The sequence below is a fragment of the Papio anubis genome, chromosome 13 (genome assembly GCF_008728515.1).
Source record: "Papio anubis isolate 15944 chromosome 13, Panubis1.0, whole genome shotgun sequence".
Lineage (NCBI taxonomy): Eukaryota > Metazoa > Chordata > Mammalia > Primates > Cercopithecidae > Papio > Papio anubis.
In genome coordinates this window covers 40,444,532-40,462,685 of record NC_044988.1, presented here as the reverse complement: position 1 = coordinate 40,462,685, position 18,154 = coordinate 40,444,532, and the positions used below count along the sequence as shown (strand labels likewise).

Sequence of the window (18,154 nt, the reverse complement as noted above, 5' to 3'; positions counted from 1 at the left end):
GTCTTTACTGCTTGATAGTCAGAATCATAAGAAAATGATCTGAAACACAATAATATGATATAAAATAAAATTGTTCTTTGAGTGGGTTTATTTCTTGAACATGCATTTTAAATGAGGACATCATTGAGTATAACAATGACGTCCACTGGTAACGTGGAGTAAATTGATTTCCCTCAGTCACTTAACCAACTGAACTATAATTACAAGTGCAGTCCATTAACTGCAAGGGTTTAAATTCTTTCTTCTTGTTGTATATATTCAACAAGGTATGTACGTGAAATTATCATACTAAACAACTGTTAAAGAAAATAATTGCTAGGAATAAAAATTCTTCATTCATTGGGGGTATATTCTGAACGAGGTTTTATGGGATAGAAAAGAACATTACTGGATAGAATACCTGAAAAGAATATTCCTTTTTAATCTCAATGCATCCAGAAGCATGTTTATTCTTTCCAGGAGAAACAGATATTTTGGCGTATTTGTTTGCTTTAAGAAAGGCACAAATATATTTCAAAGAAGAGCTTTCTGACATTACTCTATGATTCACAAAACAACTTCATAACTATGGTCTGGGTATTTAAAAAATACAATAATTTTCATCAGAAATATCTGCCTTTATGAAAGCTAGTTATATTGGTGGGTTTCCCTAATTTTTTTATTTGTTTACTATCTACATTCCAGATGGAATGGTTATTTTGTCATCAAATTCTGGTGGTTTTTTAATATTTTTTAATTAAGGTCAAAATAGCAATTGCATTCTTTACTCATCAAATTCTTTACTTTTCTCTTTTTGAAAGCATTCACATGCGATGTTACTCATTTAATTCATGCACTGCATGTAGCAGAATGAGCCTTCAAAACGATGCCAAGATAATTGTAGTACCCACTTTCTGAAACTTGGTCCTTAGTCACTTTCTAAATCTGTATTATGATAATAGTTAACATATTATCTTTTTAGTTACATAATCTGTGAAATATTTACATGAATATATAATTTCTCTCCTTTTATTATATACATGATTGCTGCTATATTTTTACTTCAGGTTTTTGGGTAAATGTAACTGGTAACATGAAGTTCCAAGTTACACTTATAATTCTTCAATTATTTCTTGAAACCAAGGTATGCCCTTTGCTAGTAAAAGATACAAAAGACTTGAGTGATACTTACTCTTCTCCTGGACATCCTATAACTGAAATACTGTGATCTAAAGTTGGTTCTTATTGATACATTTTATGTTAGAAGATAAGGAAGTAACAAAGGGAAGAAAAAATATTTAATACAGATATTCAAACATATTTATTAAAAATAGGAAAGTAATTAGATAGCAATTATAGTTTTCATTTCCCTAACTGGTCACCTGTTGTTTTTTATAAAAATCTTAACCCACTACCTGTTCTATATTTTCTTTGCCCTCACCAAGCACCTCAGTGGGTCTTGGTCATTTGCCTGGTAGGACCACCAAAACTTTGATTTTTGAAGGGTCTGAATCGTTAGCAGTCCTGCTTAAATTGGGTTGTAGTTTTTCATTGACTTCAATCACAGGACATGGTAGTACTGAGATACTCTAAGGAATGTCCTATATTTCAGACATAATCTTCCTATGTCCTTTGTATAGTAGCATGCTAATTCCTTTTGGTAATCTGAATCCACCATCCCAGCCAGCAGAGTAACTCTTTTCTGTGCCAATTGATTGAAAGGCATGAAAAGCTCCAAGTGACCATGTGGCAGTCTTAACTTACAGCTTAATTAAAGTATTATTATGTCTCATAGAGGAAGCATTCCTTCCTTTTGAATGCTAGGTTGTCTCAACCATCCAGACCACTAAGGTATGTGGTAATGAGGAATGGAGGTAAAAATTGTGCTAGTGTGTCGCTAGAAATAGTAGTAAGTGATGCCACTTTCATTTCCATTGTGAAGCAGGTTCACTGTGCATTGGTTACAAACTTGTTTATGTCTCGTGAGACAGAATACAATCATAAACGACAAGTTACTTGAAGCAGATGTATTACTCACAGATAGGCATCAAAGTACAGCAGAAACCTAGAATTCATTGTGAACAGGTGACTCAAGGCTCAGGAAAGCTGCCCAGGGCAGACAGAATCCTGACTATGCATGTCTCATTTGCGCCTCAGTTGAGAGACCAAGGAAAGCAACCCACTGTAGGGTTTACACCTCAGGGCAACCTGATGCACTAGGCAAAAGCTTTGAAGGACATATTTTTATGAGGGCTGCAACTGAGCCCATGTTGTTTGTCAGGCACCCCTTATCTCAGGGTGTTGCACTCCCAGCACATTCCACGGTTATTCTTGATAAAGACAAGCTAGAAAAGAGATAGAACTGAATCGATCCAAGGTACCCAAATAACTGTACTGCATTCACCCCTTGACTCTTGGATGAGAGAATACTTGTAATGAGAGAAACAGCCCCATATATTGACACAAATGTAGAGCACATACACCCATCTGGAGCATACTGTCCGAGCCTTGGAAGGTATTAGCATTGCACAATTTTATCAAGCTAGCTGTTTCAGGATAAGAAATGTGATAATATAAGTGAATTCCTTGTGCATAGACCTATTGTCACATTTCACAGCAAGTACAATTAATATTGTTTTGCAAGGTAACTACTTCAGAGAAGGCTACTACAGGCAAAGTAGTGTTACCCTTTCTGACAGAAGTGGAAGAGCTACTTCTATTAGTAAAAATAAGACTAAATAGAATTTAAAGGTTCAATGTCTTCAGTTTCATTGACATTTTCCCATATGTGTCCATTCCATTTATCAGGATCCCATTCCTTACCAATTAGAGACTTTCTTTAATAAAACACACTGTCACAGGATTCTTAGGGTGCCCCTTTTCAGGCTGGAAAGCTCTGTGGCTGGTTGCACCTTTGCCAAAGCTTTGATTGGGCCTACTGGGCTCATTCCACCCACTCGGCCTGGCAGGCTGCACTCAGCTCATGTTACTGGCCTGGATCCCATGCATGCCAATGGAGAGCCAGGCATGGAACGGTGAGGTGAGGGGTGTGTAAGTGAGCAAGCACATAGCCAGGCATGCTGGCTGTTCAGGGTGGGCAGCAACAAACACCAGCATGGGCGCCAGCTTCCTATGAGGCTGAGGCTGGACCAGGTATCTCTCAAGCACATTTCACAGTTGGCACTGGGGAACACAGTGACGCCAAGAAATTTGAAGACACTGGGAACTGCAGAGCCCCAAAGAGGGTATCACAGTCCTGGCTTGGGGAGCTCCTAGGTTTGAGCTCTCCTGAGGGCCTCAGATCTTCTTTCCTTCTCTCTTCTATCTTTCTTGTTGCCTGTAACATGGTGAGCAAGGGGCATGTTTTAGCCCTGTTTGTGTTACAGCTCTTCCAGCCCCACCATTCGGTAGGTCCTAAGTTCTTGTCCCGCATCCAGGAAGAATGAGGTATGTGAACAAGTGGAGGGTAAGCAAGGCAAAGACATGCTTTATTGAGTGACAGAACAGCTCAGAGGAGATCCACAGTGGGTAGCTTCTTTCCACAGCTCAGACGAGATCCACAGTGGGTAGGTTCTTTCCTCACCTAGCTGAGTCTGGAGTTTTTATGGGCTTCAGAGGGGAGGAAGTGCATGGTCATTGGTCCATGGGTGGCCATCTGTAGGCCCAGAGAAAGTACCAGAAGTTCTCATTCTGGTCCACAGAACTGGCAGCACAGCCCCCAGGCCTTAGGCTGTCCCCAGCCTGAAGGTGGGGTTTTACTGGGGACCAACTCCTTTCTGCCCAGGCGCCTGTCTGCTTCCTGCAGCCATTATACTGCCATCCATGGTGCCCAGAGCACCCAGGCTGTTCATGCCGAGGGTCACCAGCAAGCCTGTGCCACACCATTCTTAGCCCCTGCTTGACCTCCCTCCTTGCTCATCAGTGCCGAAAGTCTAGAGGGGACTGAGGTGGCAAGGAACTTACGTGTCAGCGTTACCCCGAGCATGGGCACACTGGCCAGCTTGTGACAGCACTCAGGCTCGGCCACAACAATTTTTCTCTGAAACCACAGCAAGTGCCAGGAGCAGGAAGAAACCAGGTAACGGGAATAGGCACTTCTGATCCTGAGGTGGCAGGAGGGTCCCTGAGAGTGCCCAGGCCTGCAACTGCAGCTAAGCCACTGCAGCTGCACCCAGGAGGGCAGGGCTCCCACCCCTCCACCATGGAAGGGGGTGGGGCTTTCACCTGTTTCTGGCTTGCACCAGCTCCATGGCGTGTGCAGCCCCAGCCATGCCTCCCCTACTGCAGCTGGCCTCATGACAATGACTCCAGACTGGCCACTGCTTCTGTGAACACCCTATGATGTTGGGAATTCAATTTGTGCTGTAGTGGCCACTATTGGGATGAGACTGGGGTCTGGTTTTCAGAAATCTTCATGCTGTGGCTATAGAAGGTAAGGATTTCTTTCAGGCCATACATAGAAACTTTCAGGTCACTTATTTAGCACTTGACATGTGAAATTCAAGCCCTAAATTTACCCTTTTCTTCCCCAACATTCTCCAGTGCAGTTAGTTTGACTAAGGAGTATAATGAGTTTGATTGGCTACTCCTAACTGACAAAGTTAGGATTTTATAGTTTGTACTGGACAAAGTCATGATTTTGTAGTTTATACAGTTTTTTGTCAATGTTAGGATAAATGTGATCTTCTTTGCAGCTTTCTACATCGTAAGTGGGTAAAGAAGTCTATGCATATAGTCTCTTAATAAAGGCTTTTTTATAATACATGTAAAAGTGTGTTCTCTGGTCTCATCACTCAGTTTGTGATCATAAATACATTTCCATAATCTTCACATTCTTTCTGAAGAAATTAAAAATTTAATATGGTTATAAATCACTCAGTTCAGATTTATTTATAAGTACCAATTATACTAGACAAAATGTGTAAGAGAATTATTAACATGACACAACAACATGAGAAAACTTATACAGTAATTAGAACATAGTTGTCTTAGATCAATGCAATTCCTCCCCGGTTTTACAAATATTCAGTTTAATTATTTTTATGTTGGTGATTTTCATACTATATAGCTGCTGTAAAATAAGTATATAAAAATATTCATTATAAATATTTTGACCCAGGTTTATGAGCATAGGCTGCATAGCATGTATTTAATCTCAGTTGGTCTAGATTGATGACCTGCTTATCTGCAAACCTTCCTGGAGTATAATGATAATTCTTGATTAATTTTATGGAACATGTTATATAAAGAGAAATAATTTTTCTATAACCTTACTCAGCACATAGTTAGAGACTTGGAGAAAAAGTTAATCTCCTGTGATTCAGCAGTGGGAGGATAAAGAGATACTTCACCTTAAGATTGGTGGGAATCATTACACAACTTCCTTTAATATAAACTTACACACAGGTTGTTCACCTGTATATTTCATAAAGGTAAGTTCATCTTTTATACATTCCATGGCAATTGGACTTTTTATTTAAATTCTTTCATTGCCATTCTCCCATATTTACAATAAGGGACTATCTCATTTTTAATAGATAAATAACATATTAAATAAAGACTTAAATATCTGATCCCAATAAACATTGTGTAAAAATTACCATCTCTTTAAAAATCTCACTTTGTATCTATTTGTAAATTTATTTATTTTTTAAATTTCATTAGCTTTAGAAGTACAAGTGATTTTTGGTTACATGGTTAAATTGTATTGTGGTAAATTTGGGGCTAAAAGCCACACTAAAAGTGTACCCATCACCCAAATAGTGTACATTGTGCTGAATAGCTAATTTTTGATTCCCTGCCCTCCCCACTTCTGATTCTCCAATGTCCATTATACCACTCAGTATCTCTGTCTTTGTGGTATTTGATTTTTTATTCCTGAGTTACTTCACTTAGAATAATGGCCTCTGGTTTCATCCAAGCTGCTGCAAGAGATATTATTTCATTCTTTCTTAATGGTTGAGTGGTATTCCCTGGGAGATTATACAGATGAAAATGTGATATCTATCATGTATTCTTTATCCATTCTTCAGTTGATGGACACTTAGCTTGATTCAATATCTTGCAACTGTGAATTTTACTGCAATAAACATGCATGCAGGTGTCTTTTGATAGAATTAATAACTTATTTTTCTTTGATTAGATACCTAGTAAAAAGATTTCTGGATCCAATGGTAGATCTACTTTTATTTATTTGAGAAATCTCCATAATGTTTTCCATAGAGGTTGTACTAATTTACATTCCCACCAACAGTGGATAAATGTTGTGTTTTAGGAAAGAACGTTCAACATCACCAATCATCAGGGAAATGCAAATGAAAACCACAATGTAAATTTCAGTTACATGCAATGAAAGGGCATGATCAGTAAATTATCTAATATTCGTGATGTGAATTGTTTGATTATGGAAAATTAACATAATACTATTCAGTAATCTAACTTAAAAAATTCATATATTACAGCAAAAAGAAATCATATTGTAGTGTAAAGTAGATAAAATTTGAAATATGATTATGAAGGATCACTATTAGGGTTTGGGTGAATAGTATAAGTTTGTTATTTACAGATTTATATTCCATGGTATTTTGAAATTCACAATATGGTAATACTATAGCATCTGATTTATTATTTGCATGATTTGTGTCTTTGGAGATTAAATATGTCCATATTTTAAATGGGAAACAACCCATACTGTAAAATGCATACTAGGTGGTCATTAAATATTGAAAAGGTTATATTTTAACCATATTGTTAGAATGGAGGTTCAAAATAATAAAGTTGAGTTATAAGATGAGAATTATATTCTTATACATACTTCTGAAATTATGCACATTTTAAAGACTATTCTAATATTTAATTTCATCTTAAGGATTTACAATGTGATCATTTATTTTATTTTGGAAATAATAGTTATGCAGCATTGATTTTATATTATCTATAACATACTATATGATAAAAATTAGCATATAAAATACATGCTCAATATTTTAATATGATTCAAAATGTCTATGTCTGCTTTACAGCAACTTCAGATTTTCTTTTTTTTATTATACTTTAAGTTCTAGGGTACATGTGCACAACGTACAGGTTTGTTACATATGTATACATGTGCCATGTTGGTGTACTGCACCCATTAACTCATCATTTACATTAGGTATATCTCCTAATGCTATCCCTCCCTCCTCCCCGCTTCCCACAATAGGCCCCGGTGTGTGATGTTCCCCTTTCTGTATCTAAGTGATCCCATTGTTCAATTCTCACTTATGAGTGAGAACATGCAGTGTTTGGTTTTCTGTTCTTGCGATAGTTTGCTGAGAATGATGGTTTCCAGCTGCTTCCATGTCCCTACAAAGGACACGAACTCATCCTTTTTTATGGCTGCATAGTATTCCATGGTGTACATGTGCCACATTTTCTTAATCCAGTCTATCACTGATGGACATTTGGGTTGATTCCAAGTCTTTGCTGTTGTGAATAGTGCCACAATAAACATATGGCACTATTCACAATAGTGAATATAAATAGTATAAATAAACATCTTAAAGACTGTTAAGAGTGTGGTAAAGTTTCTTATTACTGTTGTGTCTTTATTCATTGTATTAAGCCAGCTCTGGAATGGTCAGAGGTCTAGCTGCAATGGCCACCAATGTCATGGTTTCTTCATGGCAAGTCTTATAATTTTTCAGTCTTATCTTTGTGTTTTTGTCATTTTTGCTTCTATTTGAAAGTGATTTTCACTGAACGTGTGTTTTCAGTCTATGCTATTGTCCCACAAAAGTTAATGTCTGATACAGACCTAATGTTGCTGTTCATGAGATGTAGTTATATGAAAGACACCATTTGGCTTTCTGTACTATTTTTTTCTTAAAACATATTTTGCCTGAAAATGATTTTGCCATCTTTATTCTCTTTTTCTGAATATCCCTGCTGTATGAGTCCCCATCAATTATATCTACACTTTCTGGTTTGGTTAAGTCTTGATTTTGTTAAGTCTCTTGTGTAAGCAGCCTTTACCTAAATTTCTTTAAAAATGTTTTACTATGTAAATAAGACATATTAATTTTAAATAAACAGAATATGCAAAAAGGAATCTCTAAAATTATCTCACACCAGAGAGTAACACTGTTTATATATGGCATATTCTTTCAGATGTCTTATATATATATATCCTTATTGCTCATTATATCAAAAGTAAAATCATTTTAGTATTTTTCTGACATTGATGAGAATACCTGTAATATTTCACTAGTAAATAAATACAAAGCATTATAGCCGATTATTAGGGTTTGTGTTTTTTGTTATAATGTTATAATGTTCTTAATTTTATCAATAAATTTTAATGTCGATGTCAGTGATTTGTTTTTGATTATATTTTATACTTTTGAAATATAAGAGCAATGGATTTAATTAATACACTGCCTACTGCTAAATATATTTTATGCCTTTGTATTAAAATCTGCATGTTTAATTAGATATAATTATTTGACACTACTATATCAACTTTTTAAAATTTATTTGGGACTTATGTGTGTGTGTTGTTCATTACTGAGATTGGTCTTTAATTAATGTGGTATTTGTTTCTAGGCTTTATATCAGAAAGGTTTTGTTGTTAATTTTTTTTTCCTCTGTAAACATGTTTTGAGATTATTTCATCTTCAACTTAAATATAGTAGAGTTTAAATAGCTTAATTTGTAAATATATATAAATTAAGAATATTAATTCTTACAGCTATACATTCTTATATATATTCATTTATCTCTTTCTACATATACATACACATATGTAGATATGTATACATAACCATATACATATGTAGAGAGAGAGAGAGAGAGAAATATATATATTCTGAGAAAAGTATGGCCTGAGAACTTTTCAGAACTACACAAAGTTCTTCCTTTCCAATGACATTATCTGGGCTAGGCCAATTTTTGTGCATGTGTGTGTGTATTAAAACAAAGTAACATAAGAGAATAATAGGTTGAATACAGAAGAAAATATGAAGAACCCAACTGCTTCTATTCAAATACAGATGAAAGAAAATTTGAAAAATGTAAAAGCACGCCAAAATTCATACTACAATTTTTCCCTTTTGGAAAATATATACATTTTTCCATGGGAAAAAGTGCTATGTTAACATTTAATAAATTATTTAATGTATTTTAAAATAAAATAATAAATACATACCTCTGAAATTCAGTTTTAATTTATCATGCGACAACTGTTGATAAATGAAACCTCACATAAATGATAGTCTCTTGGAATTCTCAAAACTGTGTTTAGCCTATGCAGGGTTTTCTGGATCTGTTTGATAATCATTTTGCCAGTCATTAGCTATATCAACTTACTTTTTCTTTTTTTGGATTGTGAAATCTTTCCTTTGTATGGAAAAATACATATTCTAGACTGCCTTGGATTTAGAGTTTCAGATGTGGTACAGGTTGCACCAATAAGAAGAATATATAAGGAATTTGGAACATAGAAATAAAGCAGCATGAGAAGAGACCAATCATTTGATGGTTGACCATTCCGCTAGCCAGTATGGTCCAAAAGACCTTAGATTTTCTTGTTGCTGCTATATCAGAGATGCTTCAGTAAAACCTCCTAGCTTCATAAAAGGTATGGGAAAAATGCAGAACACCCATTTCATAGTTTAGATCATGGTGAAAGAGGGACAATACTAGAACCAATACTGCATAGCAGTTGATTAAACACTGTCTTGATATATAAAGGCAGAAAACTGTGGTATCTGCTGTGACTCTGAGAGTTTTTCCTAAAAGCTCAGCCAAGCTTCCATTTTTTAGTTTTTCAACAAATCTGTATTTCTATAAATCAACCAATTTTTAAAAATACATTGCAATTTATAATTCACATACAAATAGCTGGCATAAATTCTGTTTTCTGCAGCTGAATCCCTCAGATACTATTTGTCCTCCCTGAAATATGCTATGTCTTGCACTTAAACCAGTTGAGCCATTAGCATATTTTGAAAAATAAATATGGCCGACGTCTTAATTCATGGATAGCTATCTTTATATTTTGCACCTCTTGACAAATTTAGATAAACGTATATTTCTAAAAATTTGCCATACATTAGGGCATTTTGGAGTCTGTTAAGTATATTAGTGGTGCTAATTCTGAGTAACTGTGATCAAATTATACACTGTTAGTGTTGCCCCTTGTTTTTCTCTTGTTTAAGTGTTTTTGAGATATACCTGAAAATTTTCTATTCTATTAGTCAGTTCTAAGGTTTTGGCTACTTTCAAATATATCGATTTTGCTTTAACTTTTCTTTAAATATATTATTGCTCCAGATTCAATATTTTAATGGTTAATTCATGAAATTTTATGAGCTCTTTTGAAATGAATGTAATGATATTAGTTATGTATGTAAAAATGTGTATTTAAATATGTCTGTGTGAATATATATATATGTGTGTGTGGGTGTTTTTCATTTTATTCCTTCGTCAATGACTGAAAACATTGTGCAGACAACCCATCATTATTTTCTGGCTGTCAATTTATTTTAATTGTTTATACTGTATACATTTTACATATCATTTGAGTGCATACGTATTCACAAAAGATATAGCTTTGCTGTTAATTTAATTTACCAATATAAATATTTTTCTCTTAAGTTTTCTTCTTTTCTGCATTTCTGTGTCTCTGTTTATGTGTATATGAGTAATATATAATATATATTCTTATTTGAGTCCATAGGAAAAAATGAGATAATTTAAAATCACTAAGTATGCCTGTTGTAATAAGTGTAAAATAGAAAAAGAAATCCAATTTATAACAATTTATCAAACCTTAAAATCTTTTTTTAAAGGCTTTATTCCTATATTCGTTCTTTATGCCCTGTGTTTTATTGTTTCTTAGAATCAAGAAAGGCTTACTACTTCGTTTTTACAATCTTCATGATTAATTTTTTTTTTTTTTTTTTTTTTTTTTTTTGACCGAGTCTCGCTCTGTCGCCCAGGCTGGAATGCAGAGGTGCAATCTCGGCCCACTGCAAGCTCCACCTCCGGGTTCAAGCAATTCTTCTGCCTCAGCCTCCCAAGTAGCTGGGATTGCAGACATGTGTCACCACACCTAGCTAATTTTGTATTTTTAGTAGACACAGGGTTTCTCCATGTTGGTCAGGCTGGTCTGGAACTCCTGACCTCAGGTGATCTGCCCGCCTCGGCCTCCCAAAGTGCTGGGATTACAGGCGTGAGCCACAGTGCCTGGCGAAAAAAAATATTTAATATCTTAATCTTCATTAGTATAATTGTCAGCATTAAAAAAATGGTATATTTTTAGTCTTGCTGTTAAAAAGAATGATTATATACTTTTTATTTACTTGTACCAGTCCTGATTGCCTGAGTAAATTATCTAATGTTTATATATAGTTTAGATTTTTAAACAATATTTTAATCTTTTAAGAGCATGCACTTTTTTCTTTAAAATAATTTTTTAAAGAATTATTAAATTCTTGGCCGGGCGCGGTGGCTCAAGCCTGTAATCCCAGCACTTTGGGAGGCCGAGACGGGCGGATCACGAGGTCAGGAGATCGAGACCATCCTGGCTAACACGGTGAAACCCCGTCTCTACTAAAAAATACAAAAAAAAAAAAACTAGCCGGGCGAGGTGGCAGGCGCCTGTAGTCCCAGCTACTTGGGAGGCTGAGGCAGGAGAATGGCGTGAACCCGGGAGGCGGAGCTTGCAGTGAGCTGAGATCTGGCCACTGCACTCCAGCCTGGGTGACAGAGCAACACTCTGTCTCAAAAAAAAAATAATAATAATAAAATAAATTCTTTAAACACGTACAATAATTAAAATAATTTTTTAAATTATTTTAAAAAATAATTTAATTAATTATTTAAAAAACACCTAAATAATTAAAACACGTACAATAATAATTTTATTATTTTACCAGACTTGTTGAGAGTCACTATTTGCATTTTATTTTGCTCTTTTTAAGTTCTAATTTATATGTGTACTTATAATAATCAATTTTATCCATCCTTATAATAGAGTAAAAAAGTTGATATTCAATTATGATGAAAGATGACTTAGTTAATGATACACTTTCATAAACATGACTATTTTTCTGAAAGCTGTGCTTTATTCCTTCATAGAAGTAGTTGTGGCAACATATCTATAGTACTTTATTTTCTTTAACAGGCTCAAAAATATTGCCCACGTTAAAATTAAAATCTCTTTCCATCGTGCATCAGATTTTTGCTCATTCTTCTAGTTAAAGGGATCTGCTTATAGGGTTTGAATTTATTCTTCTTTATTCTATTGCATCTACAATTTTAAATGCAATTATTTAAAAATTTTACTTACTGTTTTTGCTCAAATATTGAAATGCAATTTACTTTTGATATTGATATCACACCTTCACATTTCTAGAAACAATTAACTCCAATGTCTTATGAATATCTCATATATATATATCATATATATATATATATGTCATCTGTAGGTAATAATAATGAAACAAATTAATAAAATAGAACTATAAAATTCTTGTTTTCATTTTTTCTTGTAAGAGGCCTGGAAGTCATAACTCCCATCCTTACAATAAGAAAAGAGATGAACCAACTGAAAATGAACAACTCTTCTTAGATCCATCAGTATGTGAGGTCAACAGCAAATTGCTGCTCCTTACGTTGGAAAGATGGTGACCCAAAGAATCACAACTTGCTGGAGCAGAAGCCTAGGAGCAATATTCTCCTCTGAAACTAGTACCAGAGTAGAAAAGCTTAACATGTAGTTCATGCATTTCTAGAGGCTCCATATGAACAAGCTTGACAGTTAAGACTCCCGAGAGGCACAGTCTTGGAGAGAAGGCATACTTTCATGAGTTTTATCTCCAGTAGCCCCATAAAGATTTTATGGTGTCATTCAGAGGAAAATCCTCTAGTACTCCTTACTGAGTTGGGGGGAAATAAACTGACTACCAGGGAAGCAATTTTACCTGAACCTAATTTACCTTGGGTTTTAGCAGAAGTTAATTAACCTGGTGAAAGAGAAATACTCAACCCTAGCCACCTCCAGCATTCACATGGGGGAAGGGAAGTATCAAATTCCAATATTCTTCTGCTTTTCTTATCTAGCTTCGAAGAGGGAGGAGGGAGTAGAAACAGAGAAGCAATTATGAAGGTCAAAACCCAGGGGCACAGATTCACCAAAAGACTGAAGCATAATCACAGAAATATAGAACACTTCCTCTTTCCCAGAATCTTATCACAACATAAATTGGGCTCCTGTATCATAACAGGAATATCATAATAGGAGAATACAACTGTCAGAAATGTATTTCTCAGACCTTACTTAAGAATAAATCTCTAGGGAAACCCAAGGCCAATAGGGGAGACAAAAACAGGAAAAATGAAGCTTCAGACACTTAAAGTTATAGCAAACAATAAACATAGACTAACTCCTTGTTAAATAACCATAAAATGTCATAGTCAAGTTCTATTTACTGTCATTCCTCTTACTCAGTGTACTATGTCCAGCTTTCAACAAAAATTGACAAGACATACAAACAAGCAAATAAATAAAAACCTCAACATAGTTTGAAGAGACTTAAGCATAAGAACCAGACTCAGATATGGGAGAGGTTGTGGAATCACATTAGGAGTTATAATAGCTGTAATTAATATTCTAAATGTGCTAAAATAAAAATTGGACAACTAAAAGAACAGTCAGGTTACATAAACACAGAGACAAAAATTCTAAGAAAGAATCAAAAGGAAATGCTAGAAACCAAAAACACTAGAATGGAAATTTAAAAATTCCTTTGATGTGCTCATCTGTGGACTTGACATGACTGAGGAATGAATCAGTGAACTTAGAGAAATATCAGTAGAAACTTCCAAAAGTAAAATGCAAACAGGAAAAAAAGTGAAAAAGACACATCAGGATATCCAAGGACAGAGGACAGTTACAAAATGTGTAACATACACATAATGGAAATACTAGAATTTGAAGAAAGAAAGGAAGAATCAGAGATATATTTGAAATACTAAAGACTGAGATTTTCCAAAATTAATGACAAAACAAAATCAAGCAAACAAAACACAGATCCAGAAATCTCAGAGAGTACGAAGCATGATAAATGTCATGTTATTCCAGGCATACGAGGCTGGTTTAACATTGGAAAATTGATTAATATAATCTGTTTCATCAATTTAAAAAATCACATGAACATTTCAATAAATGAAGAAAAATCATTTCATAAAAATAATATTCACTTACGATAAAAGCTCTTAGCAAACCAGAAATAGAGAGGAACTTCCTCAAATTAGAAAAATCTACACAAAAACATAGAGATAACGTATTTATGATGAAAAACTATTTTCCTCTAAGATCAATAACAGAGCAAGGATATCATGTTCTTGCCACCGATTTTCAACATCACACTATCTAAAGCAAAAAGACAAGGAAATAAAAAGTATACAAATTGGGAAAGAATAAATAAAATAGTTGTTGTACATAGGTGACAGGATTGTTTATGTATAAAATCCAAAAGAATCTTCAACCAGAACAGAAACCTCTTGGGACTGATAAACAATTATAGCAAGTTTTCAAAATATAAATATTATTTAAAAATCAATTCTTTTTCCATATAGCAGCAATAGACAATTGGAATTTGAAATTAAAAAGCAGAATACCATTTACATTAGGACCCTCACAATGAAATACTTAGGTATAAATCTACTAAAATATGTTATCATATCTATATGAGGATAACTACAAAACTCTGAAGAAAGAAATCAAATAGGATCTAAATAAAAAATGAGGAGATAACCTGTCTTGAAGGATAGAAGACTCAATATTGTTAAAATGTCTGTTTTTCCTAACTTGACATATATAAATTCCTTGCCATCTCAACCAAAATCCCAGTAAGTTATATGGTAGATATCAGCAAACTGATTTTGAAGTTTACAATAAAAGTCAAAAACTAGTAAAAATGCCTTCGAAGGAGAAAAACAAAATCAGAGGACTCATACTGCTCAATTGTGATACTTACCATAAAGTTACAGTAATTGATACTGTCATATTGATGAACGGATAGACAAACAGAACAGAAAACTTGTAAAACAACCCCACACAAACATAGTCAGATACTCTAACAAAGAGCAATGGCAATTCAACTGTCAAAGGATAGACTTTTTAACAGAAGGTGCTAAAATAACCAGACATCCACATATTTAAAAAAAAAAAAAAATCTAGATAAACATCATATGTTTTTTGCAAAAAGAACATAAAATTAATAATAGAACTAAATGTTAAATTTAAAACTGTAAAACACCTGAAAGATATTAGAGCATAGGAGAAGATCTAGATAACCTTGGTTTTGGTAACAACCTTTTTAGATGCAAAGCAAAAAGCATGATCCATAATAAATATTGATGTTTGACTTTATTAAAATTAAAAACTTCTGCCCTGCAAAAGACACTGTTAAGAGAATGACAGACAAGCCACTGACCAGGAGAAAATAGAAAATATTGTAAAATGCATATCTGGTAAAAGACCGAAATGAAAAATACCTAGAAAACTCTTAAAACTCAACAATAAAAAACAAAAGCAAACCAATTAAGAAATGGTTAAAAAATGAGATGCTTCATCAAAAACATACAATGGCAAATAAGCATATGAAAATATGTTTATCTGCGTATGTCATTAGTGAATTAAAAATTAAAACAGCAGTAACAGAGCACTACACACCAATTAGAATGGCCAAAATCCAAAACATTGACACCAAACACTGAAGAGGATGGAACAATAAGAACTCATATTAATTGCTGCTGGGAATGCAAAACGGTGCTGCAACTTTGGAAGAAGGTTTGGCAGTTTTTTACAAAACTAAACATACTTGTACCAGCAGACTCATTCCTTCTTATTTATCCAAATTTATTGAAAATATGTCCAAACAAAAACATACACAATTGTATATAGCAGCTTTATTCATAATGACTAAAACTTGGAAGCAACCAAGATATCTCTAATTATGTAAATGGATAAATAAACTGTGGTGTAATCATACAATGGAATATTATTTAGAGCTGGAAAAATATGAGTTAGGATGTGGAAAAATCTTAAAAACCTACTGATAAGTGAAAGAAGCCAATCTGAAAAGGCTCTATATATGGTTTAAAATACGACATTCCAAAAAAGGCAAAACCATGGAGACAGTACCCAGGACTTACAGTGGAGTGGTGATGAGAGGAAAAAAAGCGGATGAAAAAAGAGATGAAGAATTATTCTGTGTGATGCTGTAATGGAGAATACATACCATTACATATCTGTCAAAACCCATAGAACGTGCAAAACCAAGAGTGAGCCCTAATGAGCACTATGAACTTTGGTGGATAATGTGTTAATGTTGGTTCACTGGTTATAACAAATGTATCATAATGATATGACATGTTGGTGTCGGGGAAGACTGCATGTTGTGGATGTTTCGTGAGAGTATAGGGGAGGATTTGGGAACTCTATATACTTTCTTTTCTGTTTTGCTGTGAACCTAAAACTGCTCTAAAGAATAAAGTCGGCCGGGCGCGGTGGCTCAAACCTGTAATCCCAGCACTTTGGGAGGCCGAGACGGGCGGATCACGAGGTCAGGAGATCGAGACCATCCTGGCTGACACGGTGAAACCCCGTCTCTACTAAAAAATACAAAAAAACTAGCCGGGCGAGGTGGCGGGCGCCTGTAGTCCCAGCTACTCGGGAGGCTGAGGCAGGAGAATGGCGTAAACCCGGGAGGCGGAGCTTGCAGTGAGCCAAGATCACGCCACTGCACTCCAGCCTGGGCGGCAGAGCGAGACTCTGTCTCAAAAAAAAAAAAAAGAATAAAGTCTATCAGTTAAAAAATACAATTATATCATGTTTTATATTAACCTTCACACATTGTGTGTATATTGTAGTTTTTCTTTTCTTTTTTTTTTTGTTTTTGTTAGTTCATGTATTTTATTAACTCATACAGTTACTTGTCTTCTGGCTTGTTGAAGCAATAAGTCAGACAAAATTTGCCACAATAATGTCTGTCAAAGTGGCTTGCCGTAAACACCCCAGCACCACATTCATCAGACGGGCACTCTCGATGAAGGCGACTAATTTTGCCATTTTCATCCACCTTATAATATTTCAGGACAGCCAGCTTAACCTTCTTTCTCTTGTGCTTATTCTTCTTGGGAGTGGTGTAAGACTTCTTCTTCCTTTTCTTAGCACCACCACGAAGTCTCAACACGAGATGAAGAGTAGACTCCTTTTGAATTTGTAGTCAGACAAAGTACGTCCATCTTCCAGTTGCTTGCCAGCAAAGATCAGTCTTTGCTGATCAGGAGGAATTCCTTCCTTATCCTGGATCTCGGCCTTTACATTTTATATCGTATCCGAGGGTTCAGCCTCGAGGGTGATGGTCTTCTCCGTAAGGGTTTTCATGAAAATCTGCATTTTGGTGGCGGCTCCACCGCAGATGGCGGATCGAAAAGTGAATTGCAGCTTTTCTTCAAAGAAAATTGGTATTTTAAAATTTTGAAATTGCTTTTTCTTTTTTTTTCTTTTTTTTTTTTTTTTTTTTTTTTTTTTTTGAGACGGAGTCTCGCTCTGCCGCCCAGGCTGGAGTGCAGTGGCCGGATCTCAGCTCACTGCAAGCTCCGCCTCCTGGGTTCACGCCATTCTCCCGCCTCAGCCTCCCAAGTAGCTGGGACCACAGGCGCCCGCCACCTCGCCCGGCTAATTTTTTGTATTTTTTAGTAGAGACGGGGTTTCACCGTGTTAGCCAGCATGGTCTCGATCTCCTGACCTCGTGATCCGCCCGTCTCGGCCTCCCCAAGTGCTGGGATTACAGGCTTGAGCCACCGCGCCCGGCCTGAAATTGCTTTTTCAATTGATCTCCAGAAAATATATATAAACCAATGTAGAAAACAGTTAATTGGCTTTCTGAAGTCTTAGTCACATTGAATATTATCATTATTGTTTGATTCTTGCAAAGTAGATAGGTGAAAACACTGTTGTTTTATTTTAATATATTGTTTGAGTCTTGCTCTGTTGCCCAGGCTGGAGTGCAGTGGAGCTATCTCGGCTCACTGTAAACTCCACCTCCCAGGTTTAAGCGATTCTCCTGTCTCAGCCTCCCGAGTAGCTGGGATTATCGATGCCCACCACCATGCCTGGCTA

The 18,154-nt window shown here is 35.3% G+C and overlaps 1 pseudogene across 1 annotated transcript; it reads right to left on the bottom strand.

Annotated features, from left to right (window-relative positions):
* Positions 1-16,935: 16,935 nt before the first annotated feature.
* On the bottom strand, positions 16,936-17,461 carry LOC101019713 (annotated as a pseudogene). Its single transcript, XR_002517600.2, has one exon. The product of XR_002517600.2 is annotated as a ubiquitin-40S ribosomal protein S27a pseudogene (transcript).
* Between the last annotated feature and the right edge of the window lie 693 nt (positions 17,462-18,154).